We start from the raw sequence: 25015 nt of genomic DNA on the forward strand, positions 1-25015 counted from the left end.
TTTTTGCAAAATTGTCTGTAGACATGAAAGCTCTGTTTGATGCCATAGTTTCCAAGTGTTGGCCTTTCTAGAACTGCACCATTGCACAACAGAATAGATTGATGACATTAATAACTGATTACTGAATATGTGAGGTATTTGCATATTTGCAACATATTCAGTTTGTAGTTAAGAGTTGATTTTAAATATTTGATGATCTTTCATTAATTCAGCTTGCAGCACTGTTGATGGCTTTTCATTCTTCTGATTCTCTTACCTGTAATGTTTAGTGCAGTTATTACACTATCAGTAACTAACACTAGATTGACATAATTATAGTTCTTTGCTACATCATCAAAGGGAGAAATGAACAAGTGACCCAAATTTTGGTCACTTCTTTGTTATTGCAGCTGTGTACCCAAATGATGGAGTAATGATCAGAGCAAATATTCAAGCATATTTAAGTGTTGTTTTTATCTAGGATAAACTTTTTTCACAGTAGCTGGATATCTTCATGGCCTATGTTTTGGATCAGTAAGTATTTTGGATTTCTGCTGAAAAGTGTTGATAAGGCAGTAATGTTTTCATTATTACTTTGAGCACTTGCTCAAAGTCAAGGTCTTTTCTGCCTCTCACCCCACCTTTGTGGTGAGCAGGTGCATAAGGAGTGGGGAGGAGAGGCTGGGACAGCTGACCCCAACTGATGATCCCATATCATGTAACATCATGCTCAGCATATAAAGCTAGGGGAAGAAGGAAAGGAGACATTTGGAGTGATGGCATTTGTCTTCTGAAATAATCGCTACTGCATGATGGTGGCCTGTTTTCATGGAGATGGCTGAACAACTGATGGGAACTGTTGAATTAATTCCTTGTTTTGCTTTGCTTGTATACATGGCTTTTACTTTACCAATTTAAATCACTTTATCTGAAATCATGAGTTTTCTCACATTTGCCCTTTTGATTCTCTCCCACATTTCACAGAGGGCAGAGGGTTCAAGAGGCTGAGTGGTGCTTATTGTCACCTGGAGATGACAATGTGTCACTCTGTTTTCCTGCGCACCATGCAGGGCAGCACTTAGAAAGGTTTGTTCCGTTCTACTACATTAGAATATGCTATTCAATTTTTCCAGGTATCTGTCAATCCTACCAGTTTTCATAAAACATTTTGTTTATCTGGAGTCACAAGAGTGACTGGGTCAAGAATCTAAATACTCAGGTCACAGAACTTTCTGCTATGCTACAGGTGCTATCCAATGTGCACACCAGACTTCTTTCTATGGAAAAGTCACAGTTATTGAATGGGGATGAAGTTGATGCATGATTAAGATGGCATTGCGGAATTTAGGAGAATTGAATCTAAAACTGGTCACAGAGAGGTGGCCTTGGAGCTGAGGTGTCAACACTAAGACTAGAAGAAGATCTGACATGAGGTCTCTACACCCTGCCGAGCTGCACATTTATCCAGGGCATGACTGAGCCTCCTGGGCCACCTCCTCTGCTTCTTGATGTTATAAGAGGACAAACACAAGCGGAACCCCGGAAGAGTCTCTATAAATTTGTGTCCTGTTTTTAACAAAATCAAACTGAACCCAAGATGTTTTTAATGGAATACTTCCAATCTGTAGATGGCACACCTGAAAAACATCATCAGCCTTAGATTTATAATAGCACCAGAGTAGATAGATAAAAGTCCCAATGGACATCAGTGTTATGAACCAGTGTTAGTCAATATCTTCATTAACAGCATAGACAAAGGGATTGTGTGCACTATCAGACAATTTGCAGATAAGTGGCATGGATGACACACCTGGAGGATGTGATGCTGTCCAGAGGGACACGAATTGGCCTGAGAAGTGGGTACATGGAAATCTCATGTGGATTAACAAGACCAAGAGCAAGACGCTGCACCTGGGCTGGGGCAACCCGTGGTATTAACACAGGCTGGGGATGAGCAGATCAAGAGCAGCCCTGCCCAGAAGGACTTGGGGGTCCGGGTGGATGAGAGGCTGGACATGACCCAGCCATGGGCACTCACAGCCCAGAAAGCCAAATGTGTCCTGGGCTGCATCCAAAGCATCATGGGCAGCAGGGCCAGGGAGGGGATTCTGCCCCTCTGCTCTGCTCCGGTGAGACCCCACCGGCAGGGCTGCATCACCTCTGGGGTCTTCAGCACAGGAATGACAGGGACCTGTTGGACAAAGTCCAGAGGAAAGGCACCATGATGACTAGAAGGATGGAATACTTATTCTATGATGAAATTCAGAGAGAAGGGGGATTGTTCAGCCTGAAAAAGAAAAGACTTCAGGGCAATCTAATTGCAGCATTCCAAGATCTAAAAAGAACCTACAAGAAAGATGTAGAAATGTGTTTTACAAGGTCATATAGTAATAAGAGAAGAGCGAATGGCTTCAAACTGGAAGAGAGTAGGTTTGGGTCAGATATTAGGAAGAAATTCTTTACTGTGAGGGTGGTGATGCACTGGGACAAGTTAAGAATTTGCGAATATCGTGTCTCTGGAAGTGTTCATGGCTAGGTTAGATGGGACTTTGAGTGACTTGGTGTGGTGAAAATTGTCCCTGCTGATGGTAGGAGAGTTGGAACGAGATGACCTTTAAGGTCCCTTAAAACACAAGCCATTGTATCTAATCCTAACCCATTATCCTGCCTAGGTTATTTAAGTGAAAATTCTCATGAAAGTAGGTCGTATTTGGGATATTCTGTGTAAATCTTGTAACAGCGTTGGTTAGTATTAGAGATGTGATTGCAAGTATTTACTGCTACTTCCTTCTTAAGAAAGAGCCTGAAATCATGCTTCATCAAAAATTTGAATGCAATGATAAATAAACAACTAACTTTTGAACATATAGCATCTATTGAAATTATACATTTTTGCAAAGGCAATGCACAAAAGAACCTGGTGAAAATACTTGCAGTTTTTTACATGAAACTCAAATATAAAAATACTGCTCTTCTTAAGAGTACCTATAAAACAGTCATGTTTATTCTGTAGGTAGCAGCCAATGTAGGAAAATGAATATGAGAAGAAAAACTTGTATATAATGCTGTAATCACTTAGAATTTTTCCCCCTTTAGAATATTAATGCATAATACTTGGAGAATGGTAGCAAAAGTAGATGTAAATAAATTCAGGGCTTCATGTCCCTGTCAAGTATTCCTACCTTTTTAAAATAACCTTTGTTCTGAGTTCAATTTGCATTCCGTTTTTGATTGCAATTTGCTTTTCTTTTGTAACACCCTAATAAATGCCAGCAGAGGCCTTTTTGCAGAGCACTAAGCTGCACATTCCTGAAGGGACCTGGGGCATGAGCTGGGTGGAAAGAGGTGGCTGAGAGCTGAGAAGGAGGTGCACTGCCACCAGATCCAGACTGATGGACCATAAGGAATAAAGGCTTTTAGGCATTTCTAGGGAGAGGAAACAAAGAGAAAGGAAACAGGCCTGATGAAATACAGAGCCCAAAGACAAACGTTTCTATAGGGCTGACCCTTGCCTTTGAGCAGACAAATCTAGGTAAAAGAGCTGGGGCCTCTTGAAAGGAAGATATTCAGGACCTAGCCAAAACCGGACTGCAGTCTGCAGAGAAAAAAACCCCAAAGAATGTTGCAATCATTCTTATACATGGAAGAGGGATTGTGTTTATGTGGGACTTGCGTTACAGAGATTTTAACTCTTGGCAAGTGGCATGGCAAAACAAAAATGGTTTTGTAGACCAAAACAGTGCTGAAGGCCTCACGACTAAACTGAAAGGCAGTTCAGTGGTGTCTGCTTCATAGTAGCTCCATTTTGGCTGAATGTCAAATGCTCCTTCCTGTTCAAACCTAAAATGCCATTGTTAAGTGCACTCTGAAATGGTGTAGTATATTATGTCAAACCAGACATGACTTACTGAAAGGATGCTGGCAGAAAATATTGATGATACAATCTTAGCCTGAACCCTATGTAAGAATCATTAAAAATGTATTGGAAAGAATCCCAAAGGTATTTAAAAACACATAAATGATCTTTGAAGGATGTGTATGAAAAGAAGAAAGAAAGAAAAAAGGTAAATGCTGAAAAAACCCTCATCAGGTTTCCACACAGACTATGAATTCACTTATTAGTAATGATCATAGTGAACAGGAAAATTTGTGTCTTATATTTCTGCTATTATATATTTTTACATACACTTGCATCGAAAATTAAAAAAAAAAAAAACTAAAATAGCCAACTTAGAATTTAGATCATGTCTGGCTGACTAAGCCAATGCTGTAGGAAAAATATTAAGACAATTATTGGAATAATTCTTCTTAGACAAAGTCTTACTATATTCTACCCATTTCTCTGCTCTTTTTCTCTATTTTCATTATCTTAGTGTCAACTATAACATATTGCTATGGAAATAAAGGTATTGTTCATTTTAGCATTTGCATTTAGTCTAATGTTCTGATCTGGAAATTATGCTTCATTTCTGTCAACAATACAGTTTACTAAGTCCTATCGTTTCTTCATCCACTTTTATCAAAATAAGTAGTTTTTAATGTTACTTGCCATCTTTTATTACATGCAGACTAATTTCTATAAAAAAGAAAATTATTCTATAATTTATACCTAAAACAAAACAATGGTCCTTGGAAAAAAAATAAATGCAGAGGGGAGATCTAATGATAAAATTCAAATTTGGTTTGTGAGAACCACTAGGAACTATACCTTTCCTTAGCTCTAAAAGTCTGAAATCCTGACATCCCAAAGCCAAGCCATTTAAATAGGTGTGCAATATATTTACTGTTTTCATATGGTAGATGTGGAGCACTTTTTTACAAAAATGGTCATATTCCTGCAGTAGGCTGGATTATTAGAGGTTTTATGAAAGCGCTGAACTGCAGTCTCCAGAGATGTGGTATCTGTCACTGCCATATTAGATTTAAGCTGTATACAAATTCCTTTCTCCTCTGAGGTAGAAAATATCAAAGCTTAGATAGAAAAAAACGTACAAATCCTAAGAAGGAAAAGATGTAAGTACTATTTTGTGCTCAGAAAAGTGATAAGAGCTAAAAACATCAGGTTCACAAATTTCAAAAGACACCAGCGCTGGAGAGTGATGAGCACCGTTGGGTTATTGTCTCCCCATTTTTCTCTGAGCATATCATTAGCCAGAGCCAGTCCTGAGGATGACTTGCTGGCATGAAACACTGGCAGCTTGTTGGGATTTTAAGCACCCTAGGGGCCCTACTTGACACAAGGATGTGGAATACCGCTGATAAACACCTTCGCATGCTGAGGGATGTATGCAGCTATCATTGTAAGAAGGTATTTTTCATCTGTATACTGTGCTGCCCTCCTTGAATGGATGCAGATTATAACTGCATAAAACACTCATTTAACAGTAAACTCCATCAATATAGGAGAGTCTTTGCTGTTTTAACTCTGTCAGAGTAGCTAAAAAGCAGGATTTTAGGAGATGACAGAATGTGGTAACAAGAGAGTATTACTCTTCCTATTTGCACATAAAAACTGGAGGAGGGAGAGAGGCACTGGTTTAACAGGGCCACATACAAATATAATGACAGAGCACAGAACAAATACGGGTGTCTCTCTACCAAGTTCACTGATCTAAACTATCTTTTGTTCATTTTCCCAAGTATGCCATACTCTGGGGTCTTCTATACCACTCTGCTCTGCAATGATGAAAGCTTAGCTGCTAAAACTGTTGGTTTTACTGGAAGGCAATTTATAATATGTGTGGGTTTGAACATATCTGTCATTTTTGGTAACTTCCCTGACTTCCCCTATATTAATAAATCAAATTTGAAAATGAAGCTAAACAGCTTATTTTACTTTGGAGATCCATTTGAAAGAAGTGAAGTTCAGAGAATTTTCAGTCTTCACATCAAGCTCTTAGTTTCTTTGATGGGCAGTAGCATAGTTCTAGCTTTTAGTCATTTTTGTAGCTATCATCTCCTAGTTTCCAAGACTTATTTCTCTGTAAAATGGCTTGGACTTGTTACTTACTTAATTTGGACATTATCACTACATGGGATGGAAATTCCTAAGGACTGAGCTTTCTTTAAGAATCAACTTTATTTCAATGGTGAGTGGCATTTTGTTATCTGGTGATCTTTTGAACTGGGATAACTTAAGCAAAAAGACAAAGAAGACTTTATATATTGGGTATATATTGGTGGATATATAGTTATTATGGATTCTGGGTTCATTTTACTAAATTTGGACCACAATATTTGGACATGCTTGCTGAAGGTAAATGTGGTCAAGTAAGAAACAATAGTGAACGTCCATTATGGTTTTCTAGCTACTCACTTCATTGATTTTGCTCAATTAAGCTAGGTTTTCTAGAATTCTTTATTGGTAATCCCTGGCATTACTTCTGCATTTTCTCTCTGGTTATTTCTTCAAGAGAGATGAAAACAAAACTGAGAGCTTATTCCCTGGTTGATTGTTTATTTGGCAATGCTGTCATTTAATTTGTTTGTTTATTTTTAATTTGCTTCTAAAATAATATTTCTTAAGTGCCAGGGAGGATGATCAGATTTGATGGTCAAATTAACATATCACTTGCACATCTGTTCAATGAATTCATGAGATTAAATCTGGTTTTCTACATCTGACACCCTAGAATCCTCACAGAGTACATACAGTTTACAACTTTACTATATATTTTATATTAGATATACTACTTCATCTGACACATACTAAGCATTTACTTGGAGTGAATTGTGTTTTCTACAAGTGTTAATAACTTTGACATTCGCTCTAGCAGCATCAGGTAACTACAAAATATGCATCATTGACTGTGAAGATGTAATAATTTAATAAGATAAGTTCCACTATATCAATCTTACTTCAAAATATGTTGAAGGAAAAAGCTTCAAAACTTTATTCTTCAACAACATGCTTGAACTGTTATATTTACAAAATCACATACTTAAGCTAATTATTGTGTTCTAATTATTGCATCTGTAGAAAAGGAATATAATGTTCAAAATAAAGAAACATTGGTATGAATTCATTATGATTAAATTACAGTGTCCTTCAGAGATGATTCAGTGTTTGAATGCAGGGGAAACATCCAGAACAGGGGAAACATCCGTTCCATCCAGACAACAAATATATCAATCATAGGATGTCATTGTTAATCTTTATGAAAAAAATATTTTTTGCTATCCAATAATATCATGCAAGCCCCTTTACCAACCTAAAATTTATAGTAAATAGAAATGTGTAACCTTCAAAATGTAGGTCACTTAGAATTTAAAATGGCGAGAAAGATTTTAATGCATTAATGCCTCTTACATGATTAACTATATAGAATAACCTAAGTAAGTTAGATACATACTTTCATATATATTATCCATAGACTTTTTTTTAATATGTCTTTTAGGGATTTGTTTCACTTGTATATTGATTTTGTTATAGATCCATATTACCATTCAATAAGTTTGTTTGCTGTTTCTCTTAGATGGGCTAGAAAAACAGCTAGTACTTTATTATTTTAGTCAGTAGTTCAGTTCACTGCAACATAAGGAAATATTAAGATCTGGACAAAATAATCTAGGCACAGAAATGGAGTAAAACAGGTACTTTGCTACCAAACCAGAATTTCTTCCAGACACCTTGGGTCCATCTGCACCTGTCCATGAAAATATGCCCTATGATTATTTGCAGGAAGAAGTCAAGGGTCCTTACATGGTCACTCTTCTCAACTCTGAACTCTGACTCTGTATCTCCTGGTGAGATAGTTGTGATGGGAACAGCTTTTTGAGGAAGCAAATTCACATTCTAAAACTATTCACAGGCTCCCAATCAGCATTATCTTGCTAAACCTTCAGTTATTTATAGTTTAGTGTACAAAATAGGTTTCAGAATACACTTCCCAGGGCCCCTTTTTTCCTTTCAGTCTTAAAATATCTTTATTGTCCATACTAAAGCATCAGTAATTATTTTAATTCTTGTTTTTCCCCTCTGTCCAAGGGACTGTAAATAAAACAGGATAGTGACTCCTGTGAGTAGCCAGTTGATCAACCATGTGACCAACACACTTTACCTTCAGTTTTACCCCAACGTATATCTGCCCATAATATCCTCTGCTAAAGGTCTCAGGAACAGTAATCATTGCCTTGGCATGTGGAAAAACTGTATTTTAATACCATTGTATTAACTCTTAGAGGGGGTTTTTACCTGATTTGTTATTATTTACCACATTATCATTATCATTGTGTCCTCCTCCTTATGACTTTTCACAGATTTGTTGACATTTCACACATTGACTATTACCTCCTAAAACCCTTTTTGCATCCCCTTAATCTCTCCTGCCATTTTAATTCCTAAACCTCCTGCTGCTGTCCTTTATCTTTCTTGTTCCAACTGCGTTTTCATTTGGACCTCTCCAGGTGTTCTCTGATTTCAGGTAAAAGCTGCCTTTGTTTCCCTCTTTAACATCTAGTGGTTATTCATAATTTTTTTATGAATAATTTTTGTTTCAGAATCTGGACTCTGCATTCTTGTTTCACTTTTAAGATTGAACTGTCTGCTTTGAGTTGTAAGGATGTTGATGTTTTACTGAAAGATCAAAGGAGCAGACAAAATTTAAATACATTTCAGTGAGAGAGGTCTCATGATAGAAAAACATACCAAGGAAGCCGGAGGTTGAAATCTGACCCTAAAAATGTTAGATTAGAAACAAAATTAAGAAGGTTGCATGACTTTTTCTAGACAGTTCCTTAGGAAAAAATTTAAATCCACATTGGGGAAGGGAGGTGGGGAGAGATTTGGCTGAAGTAAATGTTTCTCAAAATATTTAATGGACTGGAAAATCCAAGAGTCCGTCAAATCTGTTTTAATCAAAAAAATTCAGCCAGGCCTAATAATTAGCTACCAGAGCAAATTGAAAACAGTTCAGTCTCCCTCATTAGAAGTTTTAAACTAAAGACTGTGCACCTCCACTAAGGCTGACTGATGCTTCTGCAAACTCATGCAGGTGACAATAGGAATGTTTTGCTGAATTCCTACTTATGGAAGCAGTCAGGCAAAGTGGTTAAAAGTCTTTTCACCTTGAAAAATGCGAAAGATATTCTGGTTATAATATTTTGTATATGTATGCTGCTATCTTATTTTTTGTTTCTTCGTTTTAGCTTTGTTTCTATGCCTCACTGCTCTGCATATATTAATTTGATCTACTTTTTAAACATTTTAGAGGGTTCACTTGCCAGAAGTGTAAATATTTTCAGGTGCTCATTTTTAGCCATACATCCAAAAGCAGGAGCTCATGATATCTCTTACTGATGACCTGTCCCTATTTAGAAATTTCCATTGAAACAGGCACAAATGCTAAATCTTTCTTAAAAGTATAAAAATTGACAAAAATATATCTTTTGAAATAAGTTCAGAACATTAATTGGCTTTGCATTTCTTAAAAAAAAATAAAGGAAGCTGAAGAAAGAGTTTAACATGAAAATTAATTGGTCTAGTAGTTCCTCTTAAGGCAATTTCAAGGAGAAAACAAATATTCTGCAAGCTAACAAAAGTGTCCAAAAATCATTACATAATGGAATTAAACATAGGCTTCAGACATTATGTAAGAGGAGACTTTTTTGAGCTGTCTAGTTTATCTTCAAGCTGGCATCACTCCACTAGCATCAAACACTTCTACACTGGGAAAGGTGGTCCCTGTTGCTACCGCTGTTCTTTCCAAAGGAGTTTCTGCCTCTTTCTTGCTCCTCCCAAAAATGGGAAATAAGCTACACAGTTGAAACAGTATGGGGACAGAAAAGAGTTGATTCAGAAGAAACTAATTACCTCCTGTCCTTTGTGAATTACAAGTATGTCTCCCTGGAGGCATTCTGTAATAATCAATTAAGCTCTGGGTAAAAAATGTTGCTGAAGAATTTGCATGTTCATTGAGAATGCTGTTACTACATCTCTAGCATGAGTTACATAATTCATAATTATGAATTATAGATATGTAGAAATCTTGCACCAGATAGTTACCAAAACCATTTTTGTACATTGAAAATCCTATTTACATTTTTACAAAAGGGATATGACTTTTATTCCCCTCTGATTATACTTACTGGAACTGTGAAGCATCACCTTTTTCCTAAGTTGTAGTTATAGATCTCCATATTCCTTCTAAAGCCACCCAACAACATTTTTCACTACTGTTCTCCCTCCTATTAGTCAGAAGAAAATGCAAAGCTTTATTAAAGAAATATATAAATCAAATATGCAATAGGATTTACAGTTCAGAAACCAACATACATAAATTAAAGTGGACTAAGCTTATTTCAAAAAAGTGTAATTCCTAGGAAACATCATAACAGTATTTTTCATGTACACTTTTCCATTCTCAAGAGTATCTCTTTTCTGCTAAAAAAAAAGGCACCCATTTTCCAGTATTCTATTTATGTATCTGGTTGAAAAACATCTTCCTATTAGAAATGGCATAGGTATAAAGCTTGCAGTCTTGTCCCCTTCTGGATGTTATTCTTTCAAATTTTAGTTTTTTCTAACACATTCCACTAATTATACAAAGTTCTGTGTAGGAAAAGAAACACTTGATGGTATATATTTCTTTTTTGCTTCTGCGTCTTTAGATAAAACTTTTCTTCTCAACAAGCTTGATTATCAAAAGATAGTACTGTTATAGTTTTCTCTGAGAAGGGAGGATAGAATTGTCTGGTTGAACATTTCTTGATTTTCAAAAAACTCTGACTTCTAGGCTTACCTAATTAGACCCATTTTTTTTCATTGAAGTCTTTAATTTTGTCCTGCTAAATGTAAGCCAGGTCTGTTATGACTGACTAAAATAATCTTCACGATGAAAGAATGTCCCATAATAAGGATTATATGAAATGAGACGAATATCAGATAATATACTCCATGGGAATTGCAAAAGGCAGCATAGAAATCTTGAGGATCATATAGGCTTTTATCCAGGAATAATAAACTGTGCTGCACTCTGGCGAAACACAAAAATATGGCTATCAATGAAAATGTCTTTTGTACAGCCCATATAAAAATTGTAACCAATATGAAATGACAATTATCAAAACAGTGTTGAATAATAAAGGCAGAATTAGGGAAAAAATAAGTCCTGCACTGGGGTCACAACAACCCCTTGGAGCACTGCAGGCTGGGGGCAGAGCAGGTGGAAACCAACCCAGCAAAAAAGGACATGGGGATGCTTGGCAACAGTGGCTGGACAAGAGCCAGTGTGTGTCCAGGGGGACAAGAAGGCCAATGGCATCCTGGCCTGTATCAGCAATAGTGTGGCCAGCAGGACCAGGGCAGTGACTGTCCCCCAGTACTCAGCCCTGGTGAGGCCACACCTCAAATCCTGTGCTCAGTTCTGGGCCCCTCATTACAATAAAGACTTGGAATGCTGCAGTGAATCCAGAGAAGGGCAGCAGAGCTGGTGAAGGGTCTGGAGCACAGGCCCTATGAGGAGCAGCTGAGGGGGTCTAGCCTGGGGGAAAGGAGGCTCAGGGGTGACCTTATCACTCTCTACAACCACCTGAAAGGAGCTCATAGCAAAATAGGAAATATCTCTTTTCCCAAGCAAGCAATGATAGGATAAGAGAAAGTTTCCTCAAACTGTGCTAGAGTTGCAATGAACTACTGGGAAAGGGGTGGAGTCACCATCCCTGGAAGCATTCAAGAAATTATTGGATATGATACTTTGATGCCAATGTTTAATTTACCTGACAAGGTGGCAGTTTGTCAAAGGCTGAATCTTGGAGGTCTCTATTACAAGGATACTTCACAGACAAAGATGATGCTTCCAGAACATTGCAGTATATTTCAGAGAAAGAAAACCTTGCACCTGTGACAGAATAATAACCCATTTGTAGGAGAACCTTCTAAGGCAATTCAGTTCGAGGTGCGCTTTGCCTAGAGAAAGGCTCCTTAATTCTTCACATTCTTCTTAACAATAAAACTGTAAACTCAGATCAATTTCTACTATCAGGAAAAAGTTTCTCAGATAGGAGCAGTGTGGAATGAAAACATCTCCCTGCGGTCTTGTATGCAAACCTATATTGTCTTCTCACTGTCAAAAATGGGGAAAAAAAAAAACCAAAAAAAAACCCCAAAAAAGTGGTTTTCTTCAGGCTGTGTGCCTTGAAATCTTAGTCTTCAAGCATTCCTGTTTCACAGGCCACACAGCTGGAGAGAGCTGTCTAACAGGAACAATGAAGGAGGCTAAGTCAGTCAAGTACTTGTTGGTGACTGTAGGTCAGCACCAATGCTTTCCTCCACGGCTTTATTTTTTGACAGTTCTGCCATGAAATGAACTGTCTCTTTTTATAAAATGAATACCACCTGGTCAAGAAGCAACTGTACATTATCAGAGGCACCATAAAATTCACTATACTCCTGTAATTTCCACTGATTGCTCAAATGTCATTAAATAAAAATTACCCTTATTTAATTCTTCCTTCCTTTGGTCCTGTGATTTCTCTCACACAAAATAGTTCAACTATAATATGTGCAAAAATTCTGTTTCTGGCAAATTGCTAATGAGTTTTTATCTTTGGCCAATTAATTATCACAATTTCTATTTGAGAATAGATAGTGATGTCGATGTGAAAAATCTAGATTATTAAAGAAGAACTCCAATTTGAAATGCGTGGTTACAGTGAAGTTTTATAAGCTCACTGTATCTCCACTCATGACTTCTGGGTGTCACAAGTAGCCAAGTGGAAGAATTGGATAATGTACTTATTTCTTTGATAAAGATAAAGCAGTGCAAGAACTACCACTATCTGTGGTACCAAAATGGTAAAACTGAAGAATCTTCATGATCTTGAGTAGCATGTGTCTCTTTATAAAGAAAATAGTGTAAACATTTCGATAGGGTGTGGATCATTTGAATTCCGCAATCTGTTATATAGTACCACATAATAAGCCACTGGCAAATGTAATGAAAACAGCAGGTCAGGAAAATTTAGTGAAAGCCATGAAAGTATTTAAACTGACACATTTAGATGGTTTATGTACTTCTTAAGGATGAGTGTGTGATACAAATAGTGCTAATGGAAATATAAATCCTCTTTTTGCATGCTAATTTCATTCTGAAGTAAATTCATATAAAACTTTGAGAAACACTTGTGTTACACAATATACATTGACTAGCAAATGCTTTTATTGCACAGCAGTCATCTTCTTACTCTAGCTAATTCTGCAATTAAAAATCAGTCACACACAAATAATGTTGAATAATGTCTTCCAATCCAAGTGTTGCCACATGTATTCTCTACAGGAACTAAGCTCAGTGGTCAGAAAATTCTGTAATGATATGTTCATATTAAACCCAAGTGTCAGCGCTTCAAAGAAATGTTTCTCATTTCTGTTGCACCACTTATGTGTCACCAAAAAGTCAAAGTTTTGTTTGTTTTTTTAAAAAGGATATTAAAAAAAAATCAAAACAGGTTTTTTACTCTGAAATGCATGATGAAAACAGTGAAGAGAATGGTCATGGGGATAATTATTGTAATATAAAACTAGCCTTCATATAACTTCCTACATTGATTTCTTCCTTACCTCAAGATAAAAAGAGAAATAGAAAACATCAAGTGTGAAAACTAACTCCCCCACCTCAAAGAGGTTTATCTCTAGGTTTGGATTTAATTCCAGTAATATTTGATGTCCAGATCTTGTTGTTATAAAACTGAAAATTAGAGACTTAATTAGAAAAATTTTCTCATCCAGCCATTCCTAAATTTGGTCTTTATTTATCAGGCCATTCACAACATATAATAACAGTTATATAAAGAATTATACTGCCTGTCACCTGCAAATATTAGCACTTGCAACTGTTTTTCTTCCTGTAAATGTTCATATCATGTCATATTTGGACCTCACATGCCTGACTGGAAAGTATAAAACCAGTTATTTTTACATGTATAAATTTTCTTATCTCATATTACATTTAATGAAAGATTGTGCAAGAGCTTATTGGTTTTGAAATTGTTATGGATATATACACATTTATTACAGTTAGTAAGATTTTTTTGCATTGCTCTGAACTTTTTATTTGTTATCAAGAATGTAATTTTTAAATTAAAATCTAAAATAGACACAGCAGGACTCTGAGTTTGAGAGGGTTTAAAGTTATTTTTTGCAAGCTCCATGGAAAGTACATATTTTTAATTTTAGAAGAGCCTTACTGTGCAAAACTTCATTTTCCACTGAAACTTAAGTTGGAAATTTTCAATTGGTCTTATTGCACGTATAATTAAAACACAATTTTTTCTTAGCAAAGTATAGGTGGAAAAGGGCATTTCTCTTTTTACATTTGTGTGAAAACCTTCCCTTCTTCCAATTGTTTTTCTGTTGATTAAAAATGTATACGCACAGAGTCTGTAGAAGAATATTGAGTTCAAGGGAAGGAATGGGTCAGCCAGGGGACATTCAATGTTATTAACAGACATTTTATACGGATCCAGGATGTCATACAGAGCTCTGAGTGGAGGCTTTGCATTAGACAGAAAGATGGTAGAGACCTTATTCTACCAACAAAACATGGTAGGTATTTTTGTGGTCTCAGGCACTATGACAATGTAGTGTCTACTAAAGCTGCAGTCAAAAATTCAAAGTATTTTTCTTGATATGTACTTAGATAAGAGAGCAGAGATAATTAAATTACTTGTGTTAAAAATATTTCAGATGGTAAGATGTGGAGCTTCCAGAATACATTAAAAGAAGTTTGGGATTTTTCTTGTGGTGAACAGGAAATCCATCCCTTCTATTGATATACTAAGGAATGCTTTGAAACACACATAAAAAATGGACAATTTAATTAGATATGCTACTCCTAACAGACATGGGGGGGGGGGAGCATTGAAAAAACACTGTACTAATTAATAATAACTAAATGCTGCCAAATTAAAAGATATTTATACAAAACTCATTTTTGTTCAGATGCAGCCTTTTCAGCCCATGCATATTTAAGTTACTTTTAGGCAGTCACAATAAAATCTCAGCTATTCCATATTAACTGGACATGGGACAGCTTTACATAAGTGTTATAATATTAGGTACTTTGAGGTTACAGTTAGCAGTTGTAAAATATCTCAGACTTTTTCCTAGTAAAAAAAAAAAGTGGGTTAAGTTTGTCAGCAGACCTGATCTGATTTTTACTTCTACTTTTCATAAGAATCTTTAGAATTAAGTGCATAAGTCACTGTTGGATGCCAATCTCCTCATTATGAAATAGGCATTTTAGCTTCAACACAAAACAACATTTAGTGACCAACATTTATATTCATTACAGTCAACTGTCAATATATTCATTAAAGCCAACCGTCAATATTTCAAAAAAAATTCTCATGCCATGATTGCCTTCAGGATTTTGGATCTTTTTATGCTATTGAGGCAAACTACAGGTCCCTCAGTTCATAGAATCATAACATTGTTAGGGTTAGAAAAGACCTCTCAGACCATCGAGTTCAAGCATTAAACTAACACTGCCATGCTTACCAATAAACTATGCCCCCAGGTACCACATCTAAATGTAATTTAAACACCTCCAAGGATGCTGACTCCACCTAGGCAATCTGTTTCAACATTTGAAAACTTTCTCAGGGAAGAAATTTTTCATAATATCTAATCTAAATTTTCCATGGTACAACTCAAGGCAATTTACTCTTGTCCTATCACCTGCTGTTTAGCATAATACCTCACCTCCCTGAAACTTCCTTTCAGGTGATTGTAGTGAGCAATAAACTGTCTTGTTTGTACCAAGAGGCCCAAAACTGAGCACAGAATTCAATGTGTGGCCTCGCCAATGTGTGACTGAGCACAAGGGGATGATCATGACTCTAGTCCTGCTTTCTGCACTACTTTTGGCACAGATCAGAATATCATTTGCCTTCGTGACCACCTGGGCACACACTGGCTCAAGTTCAGTGACTGCTGACCAGCACACTCAAGTCCTTTTCCACTGGGCATCTCCCCGGGCACCCTTCACCCAACTCTATTGGGTTGTTGTGACCCAAGTGCAGAATCTGATACTGGTACCACTAGCCTTGACTCATTGATCTAGCCTGTCCTGATCCCTCTTAGTGTCATCTTATTGCAGGGGTTCCACACTGTTGTCTCCTACCACAAAAGTTTCATACCTTCTTGCTGTTTTCTCATGGGCTTCTACTCTAAGCGCTGACTCTTTCCTCTTCACAAAACAGCAAACCAACTCCAGTTCCCTACCCAACCAGCCAACCCACTCTTTTATGGCACTCTCCTTCTCATGGGTTACAGCTGTGGCCTCTTAAAGTCAGGCCTGTTCCTAATCTTTGATAATTGGCTCAGCTGCAACTCCTTAGGGGTAAGATTACTTTCTACACTATCTTTATTTTCTTATATTCTATCCCCCTACACCTCTGCAAAACCTTTTTCCCTCCAGTAGATCCACACTCTAGTCTAACTTGGTGTGGATCCAAACTGACAGAGAGTACACTTGATCCTCCCATCCTGATCATCAATAAAAATATGAAACAGGGCTGACGCCAGTACTGAGCCCCATGGAGTACCACTGGTGACCAGCTGCCAGCTGGAAGTAACTCCAGCCCCCACAACTCTCTGGGCTCAGCCACCCAGCCAGTTTCAACCCAGTGAATTGTGCACCCATCCAAGCCACAAGCAACGAGTTTCTCCAGGATAACGCTATGGGAGACCATGTCAAAATCTTTGATAAATTCCAGGCAAAAAACATCCAAAACTTTTCTCTCATTCACTAAGCAGGTCACCTGGTCATACTATGAGATCAGGTTGGTCAAACAGGACCTGCCTTCTCTAAACCCCTGTTGGCTGGGCCTGATCCCTTAGTTGTCGTGCACCTGCCTGTGATGGCACTCGAGCTGCTCCGTGACCTTTTGGGCACCAAGATCAGGTTGACAGGCCTGTAGCTCACCAGATCCTCCTTCCTGTACATGGGTCTCACATTTGCAAAGCTCCAATCAACCAGCACCTCCCCAGTGAGCCAGGACTGTTGGTAAATGATGAAAAGCTGTGGGTGAGTGCTTCCACCAGCTCCTTAAGTATTGCTCACTTAAGCCTGTTTTTATCAAGATTCTTGCATCGTCTTAATGTTTAATTTAATTAAGAATCTAATCCCTATCTGCATATTTCAGAAAATCTTGAAGTGTTTTATAGTTACCAATGTGTTACTACAGTGATTCTTTCAAGAATTTATTCTGGTATATTTTGAGTTCTTTCTTCTTAGTGTCTATATAGTTCACAATTTATAGAATGGTATTCTTAGCTGGCAAAATGAGATTTGCTGCCATCATAATCAGTGAAAAGATTGTTATTGGAGGTTAGAATCAGAAAATCTGTCATCATGGTACATACTGTGGCAGCTTCTGAATTAATAAAGGAGAAAGCACAAGCATATTCTTTGTTCAAATAAGCCAGGATAATTTATTTTGCAGATATTGTAATAGGGGTCATAGCTGGAGTTTTGGCAGTCTTTTGATTCTTTGTGTAACTAACAACATGCATTTAAACCAGATGGAATCATGACCTAAAGTTTTTCATTGCAACTAGCTCTTTGGCTTCTGTTGGTTTGTTTTTAGGGGTTTTTTAATTAACCCAGTAAATACTGCAAGAGAAGTAATAAACATCACTGGAACAATTTTGGCTGATGTGCTAGGTCAGCTGGAAGTAAAGAGTCTGTTTCCATAAAAAGATAAAGACGTCTGGATTTGTTAATGTTCATTAGTGGAGACCGTTGTGTGGTTTATATTTCATTTGGATCCCTTTCTTTTGTGGGTTGAATGGTTAGTAAATATTTTTATCTTCAAAGTATTGCCAATAAAAAATGCTCTTTTGCCCCTCCTTTTATGTTATAGACTAATAGGGAATTTTTAACAAAACTGGATATTTAACTATACTTGATATTTAGCTATTTCTGATAACCAGTAGTCAGTTAAAAATGCATCTTGATGACACTTCAAATTAGTTAGAGCAGTTTTTCAGTAACCAATTATTTTTTCTTTTGATACGTAAATATTTTGGGGTGGAAAAACAACAACAACAAAAAAAAAACCAGAAAAACATAAGAAAAACCCACAATCAAAACCTTATGGCCATAAATAAAAATGAAACACAAGATTAACGTAACCAATACAAATAAAAGGAAAACTTCAGCCATGCAAGTTTCTATTCTAGAATACATTCATTGGTTTCAGATAAAGGCTGCTGCTGTGACATAAAGTAGCCAAATTCATTCACTGCTGGAGTTTAATACAACTGTAAACTTTTATGTACAAGTATATTGGATACCTACAAATGTCTAGAAATAGTGGCACTTTTACTGGCTTTTAGTTGAGTTATTTTCCTTCAGTTGTTATGTGACATTCTTCATGACATTAATCAGATATCTTCAACTACTCTTTGCATTGCTACTGCTTTTAGCTCTTCATTTAGGTCCATACCTGTAGCCTAATTATAGACAAGTAGCAATGGAGACTGAGAATGTATTTGTGGTTGCACACAGTTAAACAAGAAAAGTACCAAAACTCCTTCTGAAGGATCACACCTGCTGAACATTCTCTTTAACCCTTCTAAATCATGAAGGATAGCAAAGATATCCAAAAAATGACTGCTTCTTAGATTTGCTACTATGAAGAAATCAAAGGCAGAGAATTAGAAGCAATCAGATCCAATGATGGGTCTTTAGAGGCACAAGTTATATGAAGAAAATGTGTGCATCCTTATGTGTAGGCTGCTATCCTATGTAGGAATATTCAGAATTTATAAGAACCAATCTTAAAACTGTCTGCATTATTTGTGTACTTGACTGGATTCTTCTTTCCATGGTGACAATGACTCCTAATAAGCTGACAGAAATCAGAGCAACATAGAAACACCAGAGGTACAAAAAACTGCCCATATAAAGGCATTTGAAAGCATGAGCTCATGCATATTTCTGAAGAAATTTATCAGGATTAAAGGATATCACTTCAAGAATATATCTTTTAAAGTATTTGTGATGCCAGACAGCCTCCAGACCTGTGTTTCTAAGTTTTTCAAGGTTCCCCTATACTAACTGCTGCCAGTGTCGGTCACTCCCACTTGCACAATCTTCTTTCCTCTACAAGGATTCTCTAATACCATCACCATTTTCAGCACTAAGTCTACTTATGCAGCAAAGCCTGAAAAATGTCTATGAATCAGTATCCTTCTCTTCTTCAAATATCCTAAAATGTTCTCTTAGGAATCTAAATTTAAGCATGTATTTAAGTATAAGCAGTTAGGTATGATATCTGATGGACATTCATGTACTCACCATCTCAATTTTTTTTTTTTTTAATGTCTAGGCGAGTTTTAAAAAATGTGACACTGTAGGGGAGTGATTAATTCCATACTGGCGTTTATTTAATGCATTAATGCAGTACATAGGAGATATAGGGTTTTGGCCCCTTTCTTCCCAATATTATCCTTATTCTTTATTCAAACATGACCTTAATACTAAATACTCAATAAATTCCTCCTCAGCTATGTCCCCTTTTTTGCCCTGTTCGTAGTAATTTTCTGCAAGGTCTCTGAACAGTGATGAATGTCTTACAAAGGTGAACTGCTCCACCTGTTTCTTCAATAATTCTCCATCTCCAAGATCAATTCAAAGGAAACAGTAAAGAGGAATGACATTACCTGCATCTGCATGTTAGTGAGATGATCAGCCTCATGACCACGTACTAGAATCTTAAACACTTTTTCCCACAGTCACTCCATGTATGGAAAAAAAAAAAGATTTTTCATAAGAATAACTTTTTTGCATTGATGATTGAAGTTTTTTCCCTTTACACTTTTGAGAAATAACTCTGGGAGTTTTTCTTTTTTGTCTTGTACGTAATGAATCAAATTTGATTTGAAATTGTCAGTACTAAAACGTAGAACAATGTGATAATTCCAGAGGGATACCTAAATATAGGAAGTCTCTGAATCTGGGAGGTAGTTCTAAATATTCTATATGCTTATTTGAAATTCTGTCTTAGTTGCAATAAAACCAATAGTAAAATTTCCTTATTTTAGCTGTACAGAAAAAATAGAACCATAGGCATTATGATTGTTCACCATAAAGGGGATTAAAGCAGGGGTCCTTTTAATCTGATATTCATTTCCTAGTGTGTAATAATAGTAAAAATAAAAGAAAGCCCACAGGTAACAAATATAGGAAACATGATATTTACAGGAAATTTCTTCCCACCCACAAAACTGTGTTACCTCCATTCCTGAAACAGGGGTTCATATTCTTTCCAGAGTTTTAAGTCTAAAATAGAGTATGGATGATCTTATTTTCTATACGAGTTTCCACTATTTTCCACCAAACTTATCCTAAGCTTAATGCTAACTTGGGTAAAAAAAATAATAAAGGCTAAAACAGCTATCTCCTTTTGTCAAATTTAAATTTGTCTTTTAATACTTTTATTCAGTCTTCTAATTTTAGGAAAAAAAAAAAGTGTTATTTATTTCTTCCAACCTACACATTCATTGTGTTCTATGGCTCAGATTTGCTCTGTTCAACTTCAAAAACCGCAACACAATAAAAAAAAACCTGTCTTCCTGAATTCTTCCTGAATTTTCAATATTGACCTGAGGTCTTAGGCGCTGTCTCTTGAGGAAGTTAACCCTTTTTTTTCCCCCCAACTGACTTGTGAAAAAAGCAAAATGACACCATGGTGCATTTTGTAAATATACACTAAATATAAAGTCTAAATGAAAAAAAAGATATCAACTTGACAAAAGTTTGCATTTTTGATTTGCTAATGGAAATGTTGCATACATACTAAGAAAATAAGAAATACATTGATGATAGCATCTGTATTACCTCTACCAAAGTAAAGGTCAAACACTCTACTGCATATCTTAACTTTTAAAGTAATGCACAATTTTCAATATTTACGTATCAAATTTTGGACAGCAAATACACCTTTATGACAGGTGACCTTATCCTTGTCTGAAAGAGATATATGTTAGAGCTGTTCATCAAAATGAAATACATTCTTTATAATTCTGTCACTGTTACTAGGGTAGAATGACATATCTCCATTTAATGAATATAATTTATTTTTGAAGAATGAAGTTCAAAGAAAGAAATAATAAAATTAAAAATTATGACATAATAGCGTTACCTATTTTAAGGTAAAATTGATAAACAGTGTCAAGACAGTTTTCTCAATATCTTAAAAGATAATGACTTAGAGGTAATGACTTAAAAGGTAAGGGCAGTCTGTTCTCCCATGTATTTATTTTTGTACAGAGGATATTTTCTATCTTTTTGCTTACACATTTTATCCAAAGAAATAGGCTATTCTGATATCCTATTTATATCAGTTCTCATAATTGTTTGCTAGGAAGAAGGGGCAGTGGGGGAGGATTGGACTGGTGTGGAATAGATGACCTTTAGAGACCCCTTCCAACCCAAATTACTCTATGATTTTCTGTAAATGTTATTTTTTGTTTCAGTAAATTATCAATATATTCCAGGAGATGGGATAAATATGTACCTGAGAATTTGAGTTACATCTAAAACTACCCCCTTTTGAATGTCAAACAAGTAATGTTTGTCTGGTGACCAATTTACTTTTAGTGTTTTACTCCAAACATAAAAGTCTGTTGAAGTCCCAGAAAAGAAACCTTCATTCCAATGACATGTCAAAATTTAGATAAAGTCACAAAGTCAGACACTGGACATTAAATAAAGTACAAGGAGGAGAAGAAGGGACCTTACATCTCTCTATTTTGACAGTAAGGTATGGCAGCCACATCCTCAGATGAGACTGACAGGAGGATGATGAGCATCAAGCCAACACTGCATCCCAGTTGCCCTGGTCTGTGGAAAAATTCCAAAGGCAAATGTTAAATTTATAATAGCATTACAATAAAAGTCAAGTAGGCATGCAAACCCTTTCTCCCCTGTTTTCAGACAAGTATGCATACCTGGTCTAAAGGCTTTGTGTTTGTCTGTGCTTTTTAATCCATATATTTCTAAATACATAGCACAGAGTCTGTGATGCCTAAATTACACTGCAAGATGAACTAAGTATTCAGAAGGAGATGCATACAACTTTTAAGAGTATAAACTTATTTTCTTCAATAAAAGGTGCTTCCATACATTAAGATAAATGGTGTTAAAAATTTTTCAAGATTAAATACTTTAAGTAATGAAGTTTAAATAAGATTATTCCAGGGTAAAGAAAGTAATTTCAGATATTTATTAATCACTGATTCTTTCTCAGAAGTCACATTCCTCTACAAACTTTCAGCAACCAGTGGATGTCCTCTGGAAAGATAACTAATAAGGAAAAAAATTCTGAAGGACCCAACAGACATAGCTTGAGACACATTTTCTATCAGTTATGAGTGCCATGGTTGTGTACATTGCCATGTGCTTTGGTGCTTTTTGCAAGCCTGTAGTACCAACTCTCAGGCTGAATTTGCAACAAGTGTTCTTCAAGGCCAAGAGGTTAAATCAGCTGTTGGAAGGCTCTAAAAGCTGGTCCGTGGTATATGGCAATATATGGTAGTCAAGAACAAGGAGGAGGAGGGTGTTAGGAATTAAAACTTTTAGTAGTGAGAAGATGCTTAATTTTTGCCATGAATGATACAGTTAAGATCATGCAACAAGTGTGTTAGAGAGCAATAAAACCTAAAACAGAAGAGCTTTGTTCTGATACTCCCTGTTTAACAATGTGACTTCTGTTCCCCTCAGTAATAAAATCTGAAGTGTGCCACTTTATATGTGCCATGTTTTACTGTACAGCTGTGTGCCATAGAGGGTTTTAATGTGACATCATACCTTTTATGTCTTAAGTATAGTAGTAGACAATGCAATCTATGTATCTGTTTTGGCTTCATAGTATAAAGTAGGACAGGAAAAGAAAATTTATTTAGGTTAAAAATGTGGTGATGTTTTATATAAGAGATATTCCACAATCAATCAGGTATAACCTAGTGTTTGTAAATAGTTCACTATCAGGGTACCTCAGAAACAGAAGAGTCATGTTAGAGAAATTCAGGCAGAAGATGCATCTGTAAAATTTACTATCTAGTAAGACATTGGACATTATAGGAGGAAAGTCAGATTAGGCACAACTGCACTCAACTTTATGCCAATTCTCTAACTCCAGATTTCTATGGGTTGGTTTAAAAAAAATAATCAAGTCAATCCTAAATGAATCATATATCTCTTAACTTGTTTACAGAAAACTTTTGTTAACGATGATTGGTTTCCGCATTATTTTCCCTACTATTTTCTTTTACAAGATTGAACTAGAGAGTTTTAAAAGTCTTTAAAACTAAAGTGTTCATTCTTTTTTTACTTCCCCACCCCTCTTTTTCATTCAAAAATGTACAAGGAAAGTAATGTTAAATGTTCATAACGGTAAATTTAATTACTACACTGAAATATGAACCCCTTAGGCAAACACTCCTGAATACTGGAAGGGCAAGTGTGGATCTGAGTAATTTCTGACTCTTGTCTAGAGTGTGCACTAGTGCTGTTTTCTAGGTTCATTTCATAATTCTAAATCATTGTTCGTTTCTTTCATCTAAACACACATCTACTAGCAGGGCAGGGCTTATTGGCAGCAAACTTTTCTCTCACAGAGGTCAGTCTCTGATGCTGAAAATGGTGGCTAATGGAGAGGAAAGCTTCAAAGGGAACATCAAGACATTTTGAGAGCAACAGGGGCAAATTTAAGGGAGTTAATTGACACTGCCATAAAAATGGGAAACACCTGAGCAAATACATCACAGATCAAAAGAGAGAGAAATGACCTACAGAAAATCAGACGGAAAGGAAAAAAGGAAAGTAAAATGCATTCCAAAACCTAAGAAACTCTGCGTGTAACTTTGTTACATTAGTTATAGAGGCGCATTCAAGCTTCAAAAGTCAGATTTTGTATACCTCAGAGTTTAGGGTATTAAACCTGCTGGTTTGATTCACACCCTTTTACACTTGAAAGTATAAGCTTATTGAAGAAAAAAAAAATACTATACCCTTTGATAACCAAAACAGTTTCACTGAAAACCTTTTGCTCTTAATATTCTAAAGATAAAACCACATTTTTCTCACTCAGTAGGAAATATGTATAAAGGTTGATTATTTTTTCCCATTATTTTTTCCTTCTAAAATATCTAGAAGTTTGTTCTAGCTACATGTAAGGCATGTCTTTGAATGTCAAAGCTAATATTTATGAGACATCCAAATCTTTTACTAGTTGATAATAAAGGACGAAATTTCTCTGTTCTTCCTCTTCAAAAAAAATGGAACCTCGAGTTTTTTTCCTCATTTTTTTAAAGACCATGAAAACTGAATTCTTAAAAATTTGGGAGCTTGAAAGAAAACCAGGTTTTAGGAAAGACACCCAGTATACAGTTAGATACTGGAAGTAATCTTGATAGGATGCAATAGGTGTCTATGCAGATATCATCTTTAATCACATATTTATGCTCAATTGTTTTCAGTCACATGTAATTCTCCTACCTTTATCTTCATTTTTCTACTTAATTGCCAGATTTTCTCACAGTGAGCTTATTTTCATAGTTATTGCTAACCACTGACCACCTTTAAAGTGCTATAAAAATAAAAAATAAGAGCAATATAATGCTTCGAAGGTGATTATTCGGAAAATATTATGTCATCCAGCAGTCACTTCCTAAATAGTGATTACTGAGGTACCTTCATAATCAGAAGTACCTCATGGTTAAATATGTGACATGATGATTTTTTTGTAGTTAACACAATGACTATTAAACAGCCCACTTATCTGAGCTTTTTCCATTCTGTGTAATTGTAAAGTTAATTATGATCATCATAACCAACGCTCAGTTACAATGAATGTCAAGTTCAAATTTGAGTAGCTTAAAAAGTGTAATGTAGAGCTCTTCATCTAGAGCACTTTTTCTTTCCAACAGATATGCAGAAATGAAAATACTTCCTCCTTCCTGGTCCTAAAAACATATTCATAGTTACTTCCCAAAGTGCAGGATTTCAGGATAGACTAGATGAAAGTAAGA

The 25015-nt window shown here is 36.0% G+C and overlaps 1 long non-coding RNA gene across 1 annotated transcript; it reads right to left on the reverse strand.

The window, feature by feature from the left end:
• Window positions 1-1185: 1185 nt before the first annotated feature.
• Window positions 1186-16181, reverse strand: LOC135449964 (uncharacterized). Its single transcript, XR_010440915.1, has 4 exons — window positions 16114-16181; window positions 11695-11816; window positions 10066-10952; window positions 1186-2170 (listed from the first exon to the last, which is right to left on the reverse strand). It is a non-coding gene; the product is annotated as an uncharacterized LOC135449964 (long non-coding RNA).
• Between the last annotated feature and the right edge of the window lie 8834 nt (window positions 16182-25015).

This window comes from Zonotrichia leucophrys, chromosome 1, assembly GCF_028769735.1.
Source record: "Zonotrichia leucophrys gambelii isolate GWCS_2022_RI chromosome 1, RI_Zleu_2.0, whole genome shotgun sequence".
Lineage (NCBI taxonomy): Eukaryota > Metazoa > Chordata > Aves > Passeriformes > Passerellidae > Zonotrichia > Zonotrichia leucophrys.